Source organism: Manis pentadactyla, chromosome 5 (assembly GCF_030020395.1).
Source record: "Manis pentadactyla isolate mManPen7 chromosome 5, mManPen7.hap1, whole genome shotgun sequence".
NCBI lineage: Eukaryota > Metazoa > Chordata > Mammalia > Pholidota > Manidae > Manis > Manis pentadactyla.
Window position 1 is genome coordinate 39,784,449 of NC_080023.1, and position 18,001 is coordinate 39,802,449.

General features: G+C 37.1%; 1 protein-coding gene across 3 annotated transcripts in view; it reads left to right on the plus strand.

The window, feature by feature from the left end:
• Positions 1-6,865: 6,865 nt before the first annotated feature.
• Positions 6,866-18,001, plus strand: part of ATP10D (ATPase phospholipid transporting 10D (putative)) — a 118,655-nt gene continuing 107,519 nt past the window's right edge. For 2 of the 3 annotated variants that reach the window (XM_036892582.2, XM_036892584.2), the window contains exon 1: positions 6,866-7,075. The gene's annotated coding sequence lies outside the window, so the exon portion shown is untranslated. Of the gene's footprint in view, positions 7,076-11,828; positions 11,977-18,001 lie in introns of all 3 variants that reach the window. The other variant, XM_036892583.2, reaches the window with a different exon arrangement.

The following is an 18,001-nucleotide window of genomic DNA, read 5'->3' on the forward strand; positions in this document are numbered from 1 at the left end:
AATTTCCCCTCTGGTACCTATTACAGTCAGATATAGGTAATGGCAGTAACATATCATTCCAGTGATGAAAAATAACCAGAATGGTTAAATAACCTTAGTCTTCCAGTTGCTCATGCCAAAATGTGGGGATTATCCTTGAAACTTCTCTTGTTCTTATAACTCACACACAATTTATGAATAATCCTATTAGCTCTACCTCCAATACATATCCAGAAGCTTTCCACTACCTTCACAGTTACTATCCTGGTCTAAGTAAAAATCTTCTCTTCCCTGGATTATTAAATCCCCTTCTTGACTGGTCTCTCACCATCAACCATTGCCCCGTAGGGCTTATTGTCAACGGTAAAGCTAGGGGATCCTGTTAATACATTGGTCATACTGTATCAGTCCTCCCTCAAAACCAGTCTTTCCAACTTACTCGGGATAACATACAAAGTACTCACAGAGGACTATAAAACCTCCCAAGATACTGCATCTCTGACATCACCTTCTACTACTTCCCACGGCCACCACACTAATCCCACAACCAAGGAGCCTCACCGGTGCGGTGCTGTCCTCCGGCACTCCAGGCGTCGCCCTGCCTCGGGGTTTTTGCACGGACTCTTCCCTTTGCCTGAAATGCTCTGCCCCTGGATACTCTTATGGCTTGTTATCTCACTGCCTTCAGCTCTTTGCTTAAATGTCACTTTCTTGGTAAGACCTCACCCCCAAATTGAAAGTCATCTTCTCCCACCCCTGGTGCTCTCTTCCCCATCCCTACTGTCTTCTTTATAGCACTTATTACCATCTGACATTAAATATTTTGCATCCATCCACTGAGGGCAGGGCTTTTTGTTTGTTTTGTTTCCCTCTGTATTTCCTGTACCTGGATTGGTGTCTGCCACATATTTGGTGCTCCATTAGTATTTGCTAAATGAGTAACTGACTGAATAAGCAGAGATACAGGGAGTTCTGTGTACAAAGGGGTCGAAACTGAAGACTTGATTTACTTCAATCCAGCTTTTTCTAATGATTGGAGAATTGACTTGTAACCCAATTATCTCAAATTCTTCCTTCTTTCTAAGGCCACTGTATCCCTTAAAATTCAAATAAAACAGCTAGAACTCCCTCTTGTTTACAAGATTCCTAGAGAAAGAGGGGTTGATCACCTCTTGCCCTGAATTTGTGCTCCCCCAGAATTTGCAATCTCAGCTGCTCACTTTGCCTTGGTTTCCTGTCTTTTCTCTGGCCACCTCCCCTCAGGCATAGACATGCCCCTCCAGCTCCCAAAGAGAGACTGGTGGGAGTAAAGGACTTTTATTCAAGATTGAAGAATAATATAGCAGAGAGATTTTCATCACTTTTCATGTGCTGGCATTCATAGAAAATGATAATGACGTACAGCCCAATGAGGTAAACAAACCAATCTCAGTGGGGCTTGGTATAAATGTCATTGTATTTTCTTTATAAAACAGAATTATAATAAATTTAAAAATTCAAAGTATTGAGGAAGATAATAAAAAACTTTGACTTCATCTAAAGTTTCCTTATAAAATATCTAAAAATTTTACTATCTCATGCTTACTTTGGAAAACATTTTTTTCTCATGTAATTCTTTTTATTGAGATATAACCCATGAACCATAAAATTCACTATTTTAAAGTAAACACCCCTTTCAAGTGGTTTTTGTACAGTTGTACAACCATCGTCACTATCTAATCTCAGAACATCGTCATCACCCCGAATAGCAGCCCCGTACCCATTAGCAGTCACTTCCTATTTCTCTCTGTTCCCAGCCCCTGGCAGCCACTATTCAACTTTCTGTCTCTGTTAATTTACCTATGCTGGGCATTTCATAGAAATGGAATTATACAATATATGGATGGTTGTGTCTATTCTCTTTCTATGAGTATTCTTCTATGAGGTTCTATGTTTGAAATGGCTACATAAAATTTTGGATAGATGTAATGAGTTCTTCAAATTCTTGATAATTACCACCAATGAGAAACTATTTTTACAACCTTACCAGAATAATAGCTCTTCCTTTAATTAGTTGCACCATATAAAACTGCCACTTTTGGATGTCAGAACTGGTTGGATATTGGTAGTTGCCTGTGGTTCAACCTAATATTTCACTGAATAATATAATATTCAAGTTCTTTGTAATAATGTGAGTGGATTTTGAATACAATTCAATTTTTCATGTCAAGCTCGAATTTGCACGACATACGTGATAAGGAGAAATGGTCCCCCATAGCTGAAAATGAAGAGAGGTATCCAAGATATGTAAAAAAGAGAACTGGGACAGGTCTGGAGCTATGCTTCTTGCTTGGCCTCCTCATCAGCTCCTCCTAACATTCCCTCGGACTAGTCGCTGTTTTCTTTGGGAACTGGAACCCAGACCACTTCATTAGCTCCCTGGGTTCCTTGTCCATGAGGAGCTCCAAAGCAGCTCCATGGTCCAAGCAGCTGCCCCAGGGGCTAAGAGATTGTTACTTTGCAGCCCACCTATAGCCTGTTATCTGGGGAGCTGTAATTTGTAAGGAACACAGCACCACAGAAAAGAAAACAATTTAAAAATGGATACTAGACATCACTTTCTTAAAGTCTCTCAGCCATACCCGCTCTGGGAATTTATCATTGGCCTTCTCTTTCTACCTCTGGCCGGAGATTGTATGGTGTTCCTTAGAGGCTGGGTTCCATCTTCCCTATAAGCAGAGTTATTACCTGTCTTGTCACCTTTTCAAAGCCTCCAAACTCTTACCTTCTCTGGCCAGTAGGAGACACATAATATCCAGAGAAATGTAAACTTCTTTGTCTCAGCTACATCTAAATTCAGAAAGAGCCCTGGGGCTTTCTGACGAGCTATCTTTCCTACATTTAAGGACCATTGATCCACGTGAAGAATTCTGCTACTGTTCTATAAACACTGTGTTTCCTTGCATTACAACCAGGTTCAAGAAGGGGTTGATGAACATATCTAGAACTGTGGAACCAGCTTGAATCTCCACCATTATAGTTTTCCTTTCTGATGTTCTGTGTAAGCATTGCATTTCAAGGACTTTTATAAGATTAAAAGCTAACCTGTTCTCTTATGTGAAAGTGATTCAGCTAATATAAAGGGAAGGAAATGTAATTTTTTTGAAAGAAATGCATACATATTAATTTAAGGCCTAAGTTTACAACTGGTAATAATGATGTATATTATTGTTGTTTCCAAGACATACAGAATTTCTATTTTTAGCAGGGTAGTTATAGTCCTAGCATGGTTTTACCTTCTCCCAAAAGAAATCATTTAATGTGCACCTTCCTAATTCATTGAAAGCCAAGCTGAATCATCCACAGTAGAATGTGGTTCTCAGGTCTTTCACATCTGGCCACGTTGCTTTACCTCTCTGCAGCTCAGATTTCTCATCTCTAAATCAGCCCTGAACCCCAAGGGCTGATAAGAATATTAAATAGGGCAATAGGTGTAAACCACTTAGAACAATGCCTAACATAGAAAATGTCTTACAAGTGTTCTGTAAATATTAAGAAAAGAAAAAAGGAGGGAGAAGAGAAAAAAATCCAGTGATGATGTTACTAAACTCAGAGCTCCTCTACAAGAGATAAGTCCTTACTGCTTGAGGCATCAACCCTCTCTTTATTTGTCCAAAGAGTTAGTCAGAAAGCTGGTCCTGGGAAATAGCTACGTCTGTGCTTGAGTCACACTCTTGTTAATAAGCACAGAGAAAAAGAAGTGGTTGATCATGAATCACGAAAAATCAGCTTCTGTGCCATTTTAGGAAACACTGTTATATGTAAAATATTTTGAAAAAAACAAAAAAGACATTATTTTATGTATTGTATGTTAATGGTTACTTTTTATAAACATGTTTTCTGATCAATTCTTAGTCCAGTGATGGCATGCTAATATTCGATTATGTTTTAAAAACATAGGGGAAAATAAAAGTCAGTGCATTGATAACTGTCACTTATTGAGCACCTATTATTTGCTTTACACAGTGGTAAGCACATCAGCTACATGACTTGATGTAACCTTAATAACACCAAGGTAGATATTAGTGGATTCATTTTACCTATTGTGCTTAGAGGTGGTACCCAAGATTATATATCTAAAAATTTGAGGGCTAAGATTTAATACCAAATCAAACTGAGGCACTTGATGACTATTCCATGTTTCCTTTAATTAGGAAGCTATTAGTATTGAGATACTAATTACAAGTAATTTTCGATTCGGAAAAGATGAAATTTCCTTATGTCTGTATTATATACTTTGAAATTGAAAAAAATTCATGACAAGTATATAAAAATAGTATATATTTCTGGACTTACAAGAAAGTACATTTTTTTAACTTTGGCAATGACTGGATTAATACATTTCAGTAGTTAATGTGTCAAAGATTGAATTTTTTTAATAAAATAGAAGTAATCCTTAGGAGAAAAATTAGAGCAACATTTTCAAGTACAAACTGAAGTCCACTTTAATAGTGGTTATTTACAATGATATTCATAAGTATTAATTTTTTTTTAATTGAATTGATAAATGTATTTTTTTTTGGTATCATTAATCTACAATTACAGAAAGAACATTAGGTTTACTAGACTCCCCCCTTCACCAAGTCCCCCCCACATACCCCTTCACAGTCACTGTCTATCTGCGTAGTAAGATGCTGTAAAATCACTACGTCTTCTCTGTGTTGCACAGCCCTCCCCGTGTCCCCCACACACTATACATGCTAATCGTAATGCCCTCTTTCTTTTTCCCCCGCCCTTATCCCTCCCTTCCCACCCGTCCTCCCCAGTCCCTTTCCCTTTGGTAACTATTAGTCCATTCTTGGGTTCTGTGATCCTGCTGCTGTTTTGTTCCTTCAGTTTTCCTTTGTTCTTATACTCCACATATGAGTGAAATCATTTGGTACTTGTCCTTCTCCGCTTGGCTTATTTCACTGAGCATAATACCCTCTAGCTCCATCCATGTTGTTGAGAATGGTAGGATCTGTTTTTTTTTTCTTATTGCTGCATAATATTCCATTGTGTATATGTACCACATCTTCTTTATCCATTCACCTACTGATGGACATTTAGGTTGCTTCCATATCTTGGCTATTGTAAACAGTGCAGCGATAAACAAAGTATTAATTTTTAAAGCTTGATTACATATATTTAAATCATAAATGGGTACATGCCCCTTTTGTTATCAAATGACAAATACAATAGAAAGTAATGTCCCATCAGTCTTCCATCCTTCCCCTCTGAGTAAACAATTTTGATGTATATCTTACCACATATTTTCTACATTTATATTAAAACGTACAAATATGTTAAGTATATTAAAGATAACTTGTATTACAAAATGTTTCACATTATTCTGCTACTTCATTTTTAACTTAAATGTAATGTAGACTTTCCCCTGAGACCATAATTCAAATCATAACCAGCCTTTCTCATCTCTTGCTGCAGATTGGGATCACCTGGGAAGTTTAAAAAGAGAAAGAAAATTGCCAGAGTCCCATCCCCAGAGATTCCAGTTTAATTGGCCTAGGTGGGGCCTTGGCAACCAAGCTCCCTAGCTGACTCTAATGTGTAGCTATTTAAAACCACTGATTTAAGCAATCCAAACAGGCTGCAAATAGTAGCTTCCTGCCTGAATTGTCATAGTATGCATCCTCCCAGGAAGGCCCTCCACTGAAATTACAGCATCAAGTCTCCTCAGAAAGGTTGGCTATCAGGAAATTTGTTTTGTTTTAAAGCATGTTAGAGACAGTCACATGACTATAAAAAGTGCTACCTGGGCCAGGAATTTCAGAGGCCATGACATTCTGGTATGCTAGGCTCAGTTTATTCCAAAGTTGACTAAACTCTAGAGATTTGCTCTTGCCTGGAGTAGAAGGTTTCCCTAATTGGCCAACACAGGAAGTCACACCCAGAACTTGTTTCTCCTAGCCTGGGAGAGGCACCTTCTCTGTGAGTGCAGGGACTCGTTGGGCCTCTCCAGCTTGGCCTGGGAGGGTTTGCAAGGCTCCCAGGCAGCTCCAGCTGTCTGTCCTGGAGAACTCTTCTCAATTAGTGAAACATTTTTATGATCCCATAGTTTTTTTCACTGTCACTACACATTTGAGCAACTAGAAGATAGATGGATAAAATAGAATTTTGTGGAAGTTTTTGCCCCTTTTATTTTTGTTTCAGCTGGATAAAAGAACTGGCAGCCAGTGGTCATTAGGTTTTGGTCACAATTATTGCCACTGTTGGTTCTGCCTTCTCTGAATGCCCTTTCTCTTTCTCAAAGCACTTAGTTGGCCAGAAGTTTTGAGAGACCAGGTGGATTGTTGGCATTTATTTCTTTGGGAGTATTTTTTTGTTTTTTGAAGCTGTGAGTTTTAAGCTCACAGAGGGGTGGCAAGTGTATGGATAAAGCTACATTAGGTGAGGGAGGGACTAGAAGGTCAAGGAGTGAGGAAAAAAGGCCAGATTAGAATTATGGTATTTTTCTCAATGTCTTTTCTAGTTATAAAATAGTAACATTAAATGCATAGATTTGATCCCTTTACTCCCCAAAAAACAATTGTCAAGCATTTCAAATCTCAGTAAAAGATAAGTGTGAAACGGAATTTCAGCAAAAAAAGAATGAACCAAACCCTCCCTGCAGGCGCGCCGCACGGTAACGTGAGAGTCAGAGCGGGGGATGTAGAGGCTCTGTCTGGGTCACTGGACCATCCGCCCAAGGGAAAGGCGCAGCTCCAGCCGAGCAGCCGGCGCCGGGCAGCCCGCAGAGGCCAGGCCCCGCCCCCACGACACCGGAGGCGGGGCGGCGGGCGATTGGCTGTTCGGGGGAGCTCCGGCCGCCCCGGGAGCCGGCGGAGAAGGGAGCGGGGAGGAGGGCAGCGAGGTGGGAGAGCGGAGAGGTTGCAGGCTCTGTCGGGGCCGGGCTCCAGCTCTGGCAGCTGAGTTTCGGAGCTGTCTGCGAAGTGATTTCCCCCCCCCCCAAAGGCAAATGGCTGGCGTAGGGGCATAAGCCGCCTCCATTCTTCGGGCTTCTCTTTTGCATCTTGGGACCCGTGACCGTCATGCTGCGATGTGTGCCGGGGAGGACTTGGTAAGGGTGAACGAGAACCCCTCTGACTGGTTCCCTGTCTTCTGTTTCGCTACCGCCCTCGTTTCCTCTTTCTCGTCCCCTCTTCCTCTCCCTGTCTCCCAATAATTGTATTGAGGTTTGATGAAGTGCCTCAAATGTAGAGTTTAGGTCTGCTGTTAAACTTAAAAAAAAAAAGAGAGAGAGAGAGAAAGAAAGACATTTTCAGTCACTTAGTTTCAAAAGAAATTTATCAATTCTGAATCCTGGATTTGTGAAAAGGTAATTTACGCACGCGCGCGTACTCACACGCTTTTGTCATCTCATTGTGAAATCGAGCAGTTAAAAGCAATTTTGGCTCTGTCTCAAAAGTTAGTAAAGAGGATGGGGTTGAAAATTTGGCCGAGTAAGTAAACCACGGGTGATTCCTTAGGGAGGAGAAGGTGTTTGTGTTGGAACTTTCTCAGAAATAGTTTTTAAAGGAGCGCTACAAGATCCCCGTTCTTTCCAGCAAACACTAACTAGCTTGTTGTTTGGGGCATCCTTCATCTTACATTATAAAACAGATACTTATACTATGTACAGCAGAGAGACCTCTGGTTGATAGTGAAACCTTCCAGTCTGGAGGGTTTAGCTCCTTGCGCCTTTAGAATGGGTATATTTATGCTACTCTTAGTCATAAGGGTGTGTTAACTCAGGTATTTTAAATGTTATCTAAGTAAGACTTGCTTCTTCTCACAATAGACCTTTGCAAGGAAAAAAACAATTATGTAGTCGGAGAGCAAGCCTCTGACGCTAATCAGCCTTGGAAGATGGACCCTCAAGGATGGGGGCTTTTTCTCCACCATTATTACTATACTAGAAAAGTAACTCCAAAGGAGATAATTATTTTTAAATTGGGTTAGGTCACACTTCTGTTAGAGTACCCTAATTAAAAAAAAAAACACTACCAAATAAAATAATAGATGAACCTCTTATCGGCTATGTAACACATAGGATTGTTGCAAAAGAGTGAAACCCATTCCAATTTATTCCAAGAGGTAATGCCTGCTCCTGTACTCTTTTCTAATAGCATTACAAATACATATTATATACCTACATTGAGATCTTTTTTTTTCATAATGAGAAAATATGTATGTTGAAAAGCAACTCAGCAACACTGAAAAAGTTTTAAGGAGTTTGAAAAAGATGGACAATCTAAGCAGTCTAAAACAGGATGTCAGGAATGTCTGACCTTTGCGTTGCAAGAACTGAATACTCTCCCAATACAATTACTTGGTGACTAAATAGAAATTGAATAGGATATCATTTACTTCCATGTCAGTTAAAAGGAAATGACTCATCTGTTAGAAGAATGTACTTCTTAGAATCGATTTCAAAAATTAAGAGATTAAAAAATTTCCACCTATTCAAGCCTTCATTGCATGACTTATTGTCTGATCTATTTGGAAATAATCCTTAATGAAGGAAAGTCAAAGCAAATGCTACAAGCAATATCACTTGGAGATTCTCAAAACCCAGTGCATTGGTGATGATAAATGCAATAGCTTGTCAGTGCTTGGAAAAAGGAGAATCTGTTTATCGACGCTTGGAACAAGTATGTGTGTGCTGGGTGCTATTTCTATTTCTAGTCAATAAGTGGCTGAGCAGCTTTCTATATTGCTTAAAGAGGGTTGTTATGAGTATTCTCTTGAAAACATTGCCTTACTATTACATGGAATTATTTTTATTTCAGAAGTCATGTTAGCTGTACAAATAACACTTTTCATGAAACTAATACCACTATTAGAGTGAGAAGTAATAGTGGTACTAGTTTCCTAAGAGACTTGTGGCCTTAATGGACTCTCATGCTATGCCATGAAGGGTATATTCATACAGCCACTTTCACAAAGTCTTACTGTGTGTGATTCCATGTCAGGTGTAATTGTTTCTGAATTACATTTGCTGGTGAGAACATTTGGACTATAAGGGAAACCTCAAGATAAAAGTTACTCTACTCAGATTTGCTCTTCTCCCAGCTATTTTCCAAAATAATCAATGTTTGACTGATTCAAACTTTATTCCTTTTCTCCTTTTTTTAACTAGTTTTTATTGAAGTGTAGTTGATATTCAATATTTTATTGGTTTCAAATATATAACATAATGATTTGACAGTTATCTACATTATTAAATGCTTACCCCAGGCTTTCTTCCTTTTCTTTTCCTATTAATCACACATGGTAGGGTCTCTAGCTGATGGGCCTTAATTAAATATTCCATAATTTATTTTTCTAAAATTTACTTATCCATTTGAGGCCTTTCTGAATGCAGAACTACAACCACATTTCTGTTAGCAAAACAACTGTACAAATTTTCAATTCTTTATATAAGATAGATAACTAAAAAATTATAATATCTTGGTTATGAAAAAGGTGAAAATCAGTTTTAGGTTACCCAAAAATGTGAAATCTTTTTCTTCAGTTTATGTGCTCATACTCAGCAGTATTTTTAAACATTCTCATTCCCCTTCCAGACTATAACAATATAGTGAATATTATAGTTAAAAACCTTAATTATACTATCCTTTCTTCTTCTCTTAAGTCTTTCCTAAAGAGATGTTCTTAGATGATTTCATCTCAGAGATTCTCTCTACTTAGCTGTGATGTCCTTCAGCCAAGAAATCAACATTTCTTCCTTACCAGCTTAGAAAAATACCTGAATTTGAAGCACTATTATACTTGGAAGGTTCCTAAACCAAGGACTGAGAGAAAAGTGAAATGTTTTCAGTAGGGCAGGAAAATTTTGAGAAGTGCTTTTTACTTGAGTCCTAAACTGACTTTCCTCTCCCATAGTGGCACATTTCGTTTGAACCAGGCTAGTGCGGAGGAAGGGGTGTGATCGTCCCCAGTGCCCAGTTTGTCACATATTTTTGCCTGCTTGATTTGGGTCATGGTCGGAGTGGACTGGATGATGATAGGAATATGTGGGTAAGGTCCATAGTGTTAAGGATGCAGAATTGTTAACAGGCCCGGGATAGGAGAGGAGCCAGGATGGGAGGTAGAGAGCCAGGTGGGAATATGAAAGGGTGGCTCTGCCAGTGTGGACCTTGCCAGCCTGGTGTTGCTGTCAGCACAGCAGACCTCTCAGAGAAAACATTCGGAAATCTCTGATGATTCCCCTTCTTGTTCAGGTGCTGGTGAACTGTGCTCTGAAGCATGTCACTCAGTTTTTTTCCAGTCCAGGTCCCCTGCCTTTTCTCCTCCATTCCAATGTGTTTTTCATACTTCTTGCAAAGAAACCCTGTAAATGTCCATGTCATATCACACTCTCTCAGAGATCTATGATTTCCCATTTCCTTCAAACTATGTATAAATTCTTCATCTTAGTAAGTAAGGACCTACATGGTCCTAACATAGATTTCCATCTTAATTTCCCATCACTCCTTACTTTGTACTTGAAACTCGCTTATTGAGCTGCTCATTGTTACTTAAATGAGTACAGGGGTTTCCAGCCTCCTTGCTTTTATTCGTAATGTTTCCTTTACTAAAATCTACAAATCTCTCCTGTCAGATTCTAGACATTTCCTAAGGCTCACTTAAAATGCTCTCTCTTCCAGGAAACCTACCCCATTCTCCGTCATGTCATGCCCTCTCATAGGACTATTTTCCTAAATTTACATGCTGCATGATTACCATAGTGTCAACTTTTTTGTTGAATTGCATATTTTGACCTGTCCTAGGCCCTTTTATTCATTCTCAAAGTCCCCAGCACTGTGCTCAAGACAAGGTAAAATAAATAAACGCTTAAAGATAAGCTCCTAGAAGGCAGAGATTTTTATCTTTGTTCCTGATTTATATGTTATCTATAACAAATGAAAAGTTAGTGGGCATTTTCAGTGTGTTAGGCACAGTGCATTATTTAATACACCTCATTACACAACTTTGTGAGGAAGTGATCTTATTTCCATTTTACAGATGTGGAAACTGAGGCTCAGGCTAAGAGCTTGTAGTAAGTGCCTGAGTCTGACAGAGCATCAGTATTACTTGAACTTGTTAAAGCTTGTGTTTTTCTACTAACTGTAGATGCATTTGTTGCTGTTTTGAAAACAGCTGCTTATATTCAAAACAAATGTGTTTTGGCAGGTGGGTAGCACTGAGTAATTATTGGAATTGACTATCATGAATCCATTTTATAATTCCAGTGACCACCACCAACTTCTGTTTAATACCATTTTCATTTTCATCTATTCCTTATTGGTGTTTATATACTCTACTTAGTAGTACCTCACTTACAGGCCTCAGGACAATTTAAATACACATTGAGACAGTGTAAGTGCAGGCGTACATCCTTTTTGTACTTGGTTTTATTGTGCTTCACATATAGTCTGCTTTTTCCAGATTGAAGGTTTGTGGCAACCTCATGTGGAACAACTTTGTTGGTGTCATTTTTCCAACAGCATTTGCTCACTTCATGTCTCTGTCACATTTTGGTAATTTTCATGACTTTCTCATTATTAATATATTTGTGGTGGTAATCAGTGATCACTGCATTGGTTTCTTGAGTTGGACTCTGCTGTTGGTGAAATTGCCATAAAAATTGCTGCAGTGACAGCAAAGGGTTTAGCGTATTACATACACTTAGTTGATAAGGCAGCAGTACCGTTTGAGAGGTCTGACTACAGTTTTGAAAATCTGCTCTGGGTAAAAGGCTTTCAAATGTAACACCACATACTACAGAGAATCATTGGTAAAAGGAAGAGTCAGTTGATGGGGAAATTTTATTGTTGTCTTATTTTAAGAAATTGCCACAGCCGTCCTACTCAGCAACCACCACCCTGAGCAGACAGCAGCCATCAACCTCAAGACCCTCTCCCAGAAAAAAGATGACTCCCTGAAAGCTCAAAATGATGGTTAGCATTTTTTAGCAATAGAGCATTTTAAATTAAGGTATGTACATTGTGATTTTTTAAGACATAATGCTATTGCACACTTCGTATGCTACAGTGTAATGTAAACGATTTTGTGTGCACTGGGATACCCAAAAATTCATTTAGCTTGCTTTATTGCAGTGATCTAGAACCAGACCTGCAATATATCGAAAGTATGCCTGTAATTGACATATATAATCTATGCTTTCACTACATTAAGTCATGTGCTGAAGTAATTTTTAGCCATTGTGTAAAATCGTACTTCTCTATGGAATATTTATAACGTATTTTAAGTCACCCAAACACTTCTAGAAGTAAATCTTTAAATTAAAAAAAAAAATTAATTAAACCTTTCATTCATTGTACTGAAATGTCCTTTTCAGTTTAACTGAAGTAATGCCTACCTGTATCTATCATATATTCAGTAATGTGATATGCTTTAGAGAAAAAACATGATTTAAAACTTTAGTTTTGGAGATGTTTATTTGATTCATATTTATAGCTCAGGTTAATAATCTGCAGGAGACCTTTAGAAAACATTTGGTGTAGTCTACTGATTTAAACTTTAGTTTTATAAGTGTATGCCATCATTCAGTGGCTACACTCTTTCCATTAAAACTCCACTTGCCTATTTATTATTTTTTCTCTTATCATTCCTCATTCTTTTAATCATGTTATTTTCTTTTGCTTTTTAAAAATTTCTGTGGTTAACTGATCCAGAAAATAATTGCCTTATTTCCTGTGCATAAAAAAGTAGTTTCACTAATTATTTAAACAACAACAATACATATACACCAGTGGGATCAAAATGATTAGTTGCATAAAAATAATGTGTAATGATATCAAATTCATGGAGAAAATATATTTAGCAATTAAAAATAAGTCTTCCCAGAGCAGATTTGCATTGCCTAGGCCAATAGTTTTTAAAGTCTGGTCCCGAGACCAGAAGTATAAGCATCACTCAAACTTACTGGAAATGCAAATTATCAGGCCCCACTGCAGACCTGTTAACCCAGAAACTGGTGTGTGTGTGTGTGTGTGTTAGGCCATATTCACTGTGCGTTGGCAAACAGATGCCTGGTCTACTTTAAAAGGCCCTCAGGAAAGACAATTCTATTGACTTTCCTGTATGCCATTTCACATATGTCTGTGTTGTTGTTGAGCTGGCTTCAAAAGCCATTAATTAAAGACACAAAACTTAACATAACAGTCCAAAAAGACAATATGTAATACATAAAGATTTTTGTTGGCTGGTTTTATGTTATTATTTACTTACTGGCAGCAGATTCCCACTTAATACATATCAAACGTTTTTGTAAATGTTTCATAAGGTAAAAAGAGTGGGATGTTTTTTTCTTATGCTTTAATCTTGGATATATTTTTGGAGGCTTATTAAAGGAAGTAAATGTGAATCCTTATGATCCTCAGGAGAGGATTGGTACCTAGGGAATCAAGTTTTCTTTCAGAGGTGCTGAGTGTCTTTTTAGAGATGGAAAATGGCATAGATTCCTACTTTGATCTTTGAAGTTGTAATTAATTATTAATTCTATATAAAGTTAAAGTCACAGTATGAAAGTATTTTCATAGTACATCTGTAAACAACATAGACTATATTCTTTTAATATACCTTGGCTTTTATCAAGTCAGATTAAGTATCTCATTTATTGCTGGAAATTTTGTTTGTCAGCTCTCTTTATCCCATTAGGCTCATGTGTTGTTGAACATGGTCATTTCAGAATATGTATATTGAGCATGTTATGAAAATACTAGGAATCAGCAGAAATAATCTTTAAAGAGGTTCTGAAGTAGGATTGAGACCCTTCTGACCTACAAGTGCTTTTCCAAACCCTTACTGACTTTAATTTTCTATAGTGACTTTAATTTTCTGTATAAAGAGCAGTGAAGGTGATTTGAAAAGTATAACAGACTTGTTTTTGAAATTTTGAGATTACTTTGATATCTAGACATTTATATGCCCCACATAAGTAAAAATGTTTCACTACAACAATTATCTAAACTTTCTTTTACAGAATATCATTTAAATTGTATTTCACACCTAATTTCAAAGGAGACACTTTCCTAAAACTATCTGGACATTTACATAAGCTATCTTTTTAAATTTACCAGCCACATCCATAAAATATTTTTAGCAATTGTCTTTTGTCCAAAAGGCATCTGAATGCTTCTGTTGGCTTTGCAACATTTTTAATCACATTCAGGACTTCTTGACAGAGACACACATTTGCCTTTGTGATGAAGCTTATATATTAAATTACTTATTTTGTTTCCTCTGATATAATACCGAGTATTATTAGTATGTGCACCTGCTGCTTGTGGACTTGGATGTGAATGTTCTTCGTTAGTATTTGGAGTAGCCTGGTTGTCTTGCATTTTATAAGGTTCTTAAAACAAAACAAAAACTTAAGCGATTGTATTTTTTTCCCCACATCTTAAATGTAGAAGCAATACATTAATGTCTTGTATCTAGCCTTTGTGATTAAATAAAGCTGGATAGGTTTCATGGGATTCGAGTTTTGCAAAAGTTTTTGATTAAAGTGATGATCTATTTTCTGATTATAAATTAAAAATATATGCTCATGGTAAAATATATGGGCAGTTACAAAAGATAGTTAAAAATAATACTCATCTACTGCCCTTGCACTGCTCACCATGTAACTTATTCACTATGTAAGAATTTGTACTCCATGTAAGAATTTGTTCGTTATGCATCAGAAGATTGGAGACTGACGAAAATTAGGCTTGGGGTGGATTAATGATTGTGCATTGAGTATTGACCCCCCTATACAGAAATTTATTGTGGTTAACAACTATTTGATCAATAAATATGAGAGATGCCCTCACAAAATATATATATATATATATATATAAATATATAAAAACACACTTCCAATTGTAAAATAAATAAGTAACCGGAATGTAATGTATAGCATAAGGAATATAGTCAAAATATTGTAACAACTTGGTATGGTGATAGCTGGTACCTAGAATTATCATGTATATAAATGTTGAATCACTGTGTTGTACACCTGAAACTAATGTAATGTAATACTGTTGTCAATTACCCTTCAATAAAAATAATAATAATAATAATAATACTCATCTATTAATATATTAACTCGAAACAACCAGTGTTATTGTTTTAAAAATCATTTATTCCAAAGCTATATATAGAAATACTAATTAAGGTTGTACTTGTATACAGGTCTAAATCAAAGTTGAAAAGGTTATAAACTTTAAGCATTTTCTTGCTCAGAACAATGCATTTAAACATGATTTTTTAATAGTTGTATTATATTTCCATTTAGTAAACTACAATTTAACAGTTTCCTTTTTTTCTGGGCATTTGAGTTACTTCCCTTTACAAAGCTAAATTGATCATCTTTCTAACTTGGAGCAAAGAGGATAAACATTTTTAAGGCATATTAACTTTTGGCTCCAAAAAGCAAAAACAGGCTAGACTCTAGCCCAGCATGGTGTGAAAACTTGCCTTAATTGAACATTATGAATAAAGAAAATTTTTGCTACATTCAAGGGAAAAAAATACTAATTCTGCTTTAATTGCTTTTCTTAGGTTACTAGGGAAGTTAAACTGATTTTTTTCCTTAAAGTTGGTCAGCCTGTGTGCGTATGTTCATGCTCTTCTCCCAAGTATGCTCTTTTTGTAAATATCTAAACCAGAAATAAGTAATTTCTAATATGCCTTTATAAAGTATAGTGCAAAATATAGGCCACTATGAGTGATAATAAGACTTGTTAGGATGAAACTGAAACAGGTAGATCTACCCTACAAATTAGCTGTGAAAAAAATTTTTTTTTATGAAGGTATCATTGATATACAATCACATGAGCAACACTGTGGTTACTAGATTCTCCCCATTATCAAGTCCCCACCACATACCCCATTACAGTCACTGTCCATCAGCATAGTAACGTGCTATATATAGAGTCACTGCTTGTCTTCTCTGTGCTATACTTTCTTCCCTGTGCCCTCCCTACATTATGTGTGATAATCATAATGCCCCTTAATCCTCTTATCCTTCCCTTCCCACCTACCCTCCCTAGTCCCTTTTCCTTTGGTAACTGTTAGTCCATTTGTGGGTTCTGCAAGTCTACTGCTGTTTTGTTCCTTTGATTTTTGCTTGTTTTACTTCACAGATGAGTGAAAACATTTGGTACTTGTCTTTCTCCACCTGGCTTATTTCACTGAGCATAATACCGTATAGCTCCATTCATGTTGTTGCAAATGGTAGGATTTATTTTCTTTTTATGCCTGAATAATATTCCATTGTGTATATTGTGTATATGTACTACATCTTCTTTATCTGTTCATCTACTGATGGACACTTAGGTTGCTTCCATTTCTTGGCTATTGTAAATAGTGGTGTGATAAACATAGGGATGCATATGTCTTTTTGAATCTGGAATCCTGTATTCTTAGGGTCAATTCCTAGGAGTGGAATTTCTGGTTCAAATGATATTTCTATTTTGAGCTTTTTGAGGAACCTCCATACTGCTTTCCACAATGGTTGAACCAATTTACATTTGCACCAGCAGTGTAGGAGGGTTCCCCTTTCTCTACATCCTCTCCAGCATTTGTTGTTGTTTGTCTTTTGGTTGTTGGTCATCCTAACTGGTTTGAGGTTATATCTCATTGTGGTTTTAATTTGCATTTCTCTGATGATTAGCAATGTGGAGCATCTTTTCATGTGCCTGTTGGCCATCTAAATTTCTTCTTCGAAGAAGTGTCTGTTCAGATTGTCTGCCCATTTTTTAATTGGGTTATTGGCTTTTTGGTTGTTGAGACGCATGAGCTCTTTATATATTTTGTATGTCAACCCCTTATCAGGTATGTCATTTATGAATATATTCTCCCATACTGTCGGATGCCTTTTTGTTCTACTGATGGTGTCCTTTGCTATACAGATTTTCAGTTTGATGTAGTCCCAACTTGTTCATTTTTGCTTCTGTTTCCCTTGCCCAGGGATATATGTTCATGAAAAAGTTGCTCATGTCTATATTCGGGAGAGTTTTGCCTATGTTTTTTTCTAAGAGTTTTATGGTTTCATGACTTATATTTAGGTCTGTGATCCATTCTCTTGCATGTAGCTGTCCAGTTTTGCCAACACCAGTTGTTGAAGAGGCTGTCATTTCCCCATTGTATATCTATGGCTCCTTTATTGCATATGAATTGACCGTATATGCTTGGGTTAATATCTGGACTCTCTAGTCTGTTCCATTGGTCTATGAGTTTGTTCTTGTGCCAGTACCAAATTGTCTTGATTACTGTGGTTTTGCAGTAGAAATTGAAGTTGGGGAGCATAATCCCCTTGATTTATTCTTCCTTCTCAGAATTGCTTTGGCTATTCGGGATCATTTCTGGTTCCATATGAATTTTAGAACTATTTGTTCCAGTTTGTTGAAGAATGGTATCGGTATTTCAGTAGGGATTGCATTGAATCTGTATATTGCTTTAGGCAGAATGGCAATTTTAACAATATTAATTCTTCCTAGCCAAGAGCATGGGATGAATTTCCATTTATTAGTGTCCTCTTTAATTTCTCTTAAGAGTGTCTTGTAGTTTTCAGGGTATAGGTCTTTCACTTCCTTGGTTAGGTTTATTCCTAGGTATTTTATTCTTTTTGATGCACTTGTGAATGGAATTGTTTTCCTGATTTCTCTTTCTGCTAGTTTATCATTAGTGTGTAGGAATGCTACAGATTTCTGTTTTTAATTAATTTTGGGTCCTGCAACTTTTCTGAATTCAGATATTAGGTCTAGTAGTTTTGGAGTGGATGCTTTAGGATTTTTTATGTACAGTATCATGTCATCTGCAGACAGGGACAGTTTAACTTCTTATTTACCAATCTGGGTGCCTTTTATTTCGTTGTGTTGTCTGATTGCCATGGCGAGGACCTCCAGAACTATGTTGAATAAAAGTGGAGAGAGTGGGCTTCCTTGTCTCGTTCCCAATCTTAAAGGAAAGGCTTTCAGCTTCTCGCTGTTAAGTATGATGTTGGCTGTGG